The sequence below is a fragment of the Eulemur rufifrons genome, chromosome 7 (assembly GCF_041146395.1).
Source record: "Eulemur rufifrons isolate Redbay chromosome 7, OSU_ERuf_1, whole genome shotgun sequence".
NCBI lineage: Eukaryota > Metazoa > Chordata > Mammalia > Primates > Lemuridae > Eulemur > Eulemur rufifrons.
Genome location: NC_090989.1, coordinates 268,153,374 through 268,157,601, shown reverse-complemented (window position 1 = coordinate 268,157,601; position 4,228 = coordinate 268,153,374). Strand labels below are relative to the sequence as shown.

The window sequence follows — 4,228 nt, the reverse complement described above, 5'->3', positions numbered from 1 at the left end:
GTGACACATGCCTGTAGTCCTGGCAACTTGGGAGGCTGAGGCAGGAGAATAGCTTAAGCCCAGGAGTTAATGAGTTATGATGACGCCACTGCACTCTACCCAGGGTGACAGGGTGAGACTCTGTCTACAAAAAAATGAATAAATAAAATAAATGAGACTTAATATCTAATTAAATATAATTTAATTTCCATACTTTTTCCAACGTTGAGATTGACAATGTCGAACTTTACCTAAACTCTGTGCTCCTAGAAAACAGCAACAGTTAAGATATCTCCATAATCCCCACATCCTTTTGTGTTCCTGGAAATCACTCTCCTAGAAGAACCACTCCTTCTTTTAATTTAGGTAATGCTCCCTGCCATGAGATTCACAGGTAATTCCCATGTTTGTCTGTGATAAGGCCAAATATGGACCCTCCAACTTTCAAGCGATTAACTAAGATTAGAGCTATTTGTGCCCCCTGAAACTAGCTAGACACAAAAATAAACATTTCCTGTTCAGCCGGCTGAGACGTCCCCTAATTGCAAAACAATTCCAACTGTGTATCACTCACCTGTCACTTGTCTACTCCTCCCTATCACCGTGTAAGGCAAAGCCACCTTGCCACAACACTTTGATCGTCACATCTGGATGGCTTTATCGAAATAGCCTGAATAGAATAATCTCCTTAATTGTCCCATGTATTTTGTGTTTTTAAAAAAAATTCAGTTTTAAATTATTTTCATCAATTTTTCTTCATGATCTAGATACTTTAAAAGCCAAAAAAATTAACTTTCAATGATGTTAGGGACTAGCACACACAAAAAAATTTTCAAACCGCAAATAAGTTACACAAATGAAACTATCAAATGGAGATACAGTTACCAAAACGAAAGCATTCAATATATTGCAAGTTCACAATTATTTGTATAGAACACATAAAAAATCAGCTTGCTAACCAACTGTTGTGAATTTAAAGAACTATTGCAGAGGTTTAAAGAAAATAGATTTACTAGTTAACCTATAAAGAGATTAAAGAGTGAGAAATAAGTATTTTTTTAAATGTGCTTTTGTTAGAATGATAGCCTTTAAATGTATCAGTTTTGATAACTAAATTATTGAGTTTTTTAAAAATAAGAAATGATACCACAGAACTACAATACTGGTCCAACAGTCTTGTATTTTTCTTTTAAATCGAGAAACAGAGTTCGAGTAATCCGAAAAGCACTAGCAGGCATCAGTTAATCCAAGATCCCAGCTCTTAGTTCCAGGAGAAGAGAGGGAAGGAAACACTTCATAGTCACTCAAACCCTGTGAGTGTGCAGGCCAAGTCTCATGAGGCTATTTTTGAATTTATCCTTTACTTGGTCACTTTTTTTCCTGCAATTACTACAGTTTTTTTCTTTGCCTTTTTTTCTCAAGGTATAAAATGTATGAAATATAAACAAGCTTTTGCATTACACACTTAGAAATGTACAATTCAAACATTATGGAACTATCTCCACCAAAAAATCCCATGAAATCTTGGATAATTCATTACTATACAAAATATCAGGGCACAGAAAGAACTAAAACCCACTTCTTTGTGTTACACGTAAGATTCAAATATTTAAAGAAAAACAATCATTTTCACTCTGTTCGACACCTGCATGTTGACACACTTATTGAAATATTCCTGTATAATCATGTTTGGTCTTACTATTTCAAGGCAGGTTTGAAACCTCAACACCAGCCATCCAGATGAAGCAGATAATCAGAAAGATGATCTCTTCCCCACCTCCCTAACCTCAATAACTATGAAGTCAGTTTTAGGACAGGATTCCAAACACTGGATTGTGATGACAAATGCTAGGTCCAATTTCTTCATAATCCTTTTTGGGGTGGCATACTTGGTAGAACTCAGGCGTGGAAGCCAGTATTGATCCTCCAAATCAAACCGCATATCGCTGCGTAATGACGTGTCCATCAACAGGTTTGCGCTTCAGTCTACTGACACTCAATTAATTCCTCATTTCATTTCAGCCTGGCAGCTTACAGTTCTTTTCAAATCTCTTTCCAAGTGATGTCCAAAGTCCCTGAACATGGTTGAACCTCCAGAGAGGACAATATTCTTGTAGAGAGGATGTCAGACATTAACAGGACAATTCTGAATTACTTCATCTACAACTTCTGAGATAGGTTGTGTAAAGTCTGGATTAGCAAACTCTGGATAAAAAGAGATCTCAGATCCCAAGAATCTCTCATGCCAAACATCAGTGGAAAATGCTTTCTCTGAGATAGCATTAATTCCAGCATACTGTTTAATCCACTTTGACCCATCTGTGTCATGCTTGTTAAATTCTTTTACCTCATCCTGTGATTGGAATGTGTTCAATACAGCTGCCGATCACAAAGCCTTCCGCCACGGGAATGCCATGAGTGACTCCAACTCCACTGCCTATAACCTACATGCAGGTCAACGTCCATTCTCCTCTTTGTCTTAAGGTCCAGGATATAGCTAAGGTAAGGCCCGCCTACACCTCAATGTACAAGCCTGGAACACCAAAGGACTTGGGCACTGGGGCTGTTTCCACATCCTTGCAATAGTGAATTATGCTGCCGTAAACATTCAGATGCAGATGTTTTTATTATAGAATGATTTTTTTTTTTTTTTTTTTTTTGAGACAGAGTCTCGCTTTGTTGCCCGGGCTAGAATGAGTGCCATGGCGTCAGCCTAGGTCACAGCAACCTCAAACTCCTGGGCTTAAGCGATCCTACCACCTCAGCCTCCCGAGTAGCTGGGACTACAGGCATGTGCCACCATGCCCAGCTATTTTTTCTATATATATTTCAGTTGGCCAGATAATTTCTTTCTATTTTTTTTTTTTAGTAGAGACGGGGTCTCGCTCTTGCTCAGGCTGGTCTCGAACTCCTGACCTTGAGCGATCCACCCGCCTCGGCCTCCCAGAGTGCTAGGATTACAGGTGAGAGCCACCACGCCCGGCCCTAGAATGATTTTTGCTCTTTTGGGTAGATGCCTAATAGTGCTATTGCTGGATCGAATGGTATTTCTATTTTTAGCTCTTTGAGGTATCTCGAAATTCTTTTCCACAGAGGTTGCACTAATTTGCAGTCCCAAGAAGAAACTTATTTCTGTATCAATCTGCTGCGTGAGAAACAAAAAAAGCCAACGCAGCAGCTTCACAGCCGCTTTTGTTATCAGTCCCCTGAAAGAGAGGGAAAAAAAGTGTTTTCTACCCTTGAAAAGCACCAAGTAACTTTCCTCGGCACCCGACATTTCTTTCCTCCCTCTGTGTGTTGTGGCCTTTGTCTCTCTTTCTTTCTCTCTCTCTCTGTGTCTCACTCTATCTGTCTCTATCTCTCTATGTCACTCTTTCTCAGGAAAAATAAATATACTTTGACTTCTGTATAGAGTAATCACTGTCTGAGAATTCTTTCTGCCCCCAAGTATGGGCCTCACACCTTAACAAATACCATGTTCTTTTACAGAGCCCCTCTCTGTGTCTGTTACTTACATTGACACCATTTGGAGTCAGAAGTGGGACCTGAATTCAGATTCTTGGAACCCATGTTCGGTACTCACGTGAGCGAACCCTTTGAGCTCTTGGCTTCCCTGGCTTGCCTTTTCTGCCCTAGGGAGTCTTCTCTCAGGCCGAGCCTCCCCTTTTTTTGGTAGAAGCTCTTTGACTTTATTTGGGATCTGATTTGGTTACAAGGCTTCCTTACGAAGGGACCTTGCATCCCTCTTGGGACTACAGAAGACCTTTGTCTTTTCTGGCGAGCCCTGCCTGATGTGAGGATGACGTCATCCTGGAGAGGACCCTGGCTTCTACAGAACTCATGTTCTGTCTGCGAAGCATGTCTTTTCTGGTGTTTCCCTTTTGTTTTTTCTGTGCACCTGATATAATATTTTGTTTGGTCTGCGCCCCCAGCTTAACATTCTTATTTGGGTTTCATTTTGGTTCTGTTACAAATGATTCGGCTCTTTTACTTTTCCATACTTGTTTCTGAACATTTTCCAAGAGCAAAAAATAAGCCTTCTAAATGGTGGGCACAGGTGGGCCAATTAAAAGCCACTAGGGCAGTCACCAGCATCTGTAAGGGACTCTTGTCTCTGAAGAAAACGTCTCCTGTGTTAAGATAAACTGACCCGTGGACAGGCAAGATTACTGCTAGGGCGCCCGCCAGTCTCAAGAAAATTTCCATGCGACTAGGGAAAACTTGGTCACAGGTCAGACAACTAGGGCAA

The 4,228-nt window shown here is 40.5% G+C and overlaps 1 pseudogene; it reads right to left on the bottom strand.

The window, feature by feature from the left end:
- Positions 1-1,787: 1,787 nt before the first annotated feature.
- On the bottom strand, positions 1,788-3,549 carry LOC138385996 (actin-related protein 3-like; annotated as a pseudogene).
- Between the last annotated feature and the right edge of the window lie 679 nt (positions 3,550-4,228).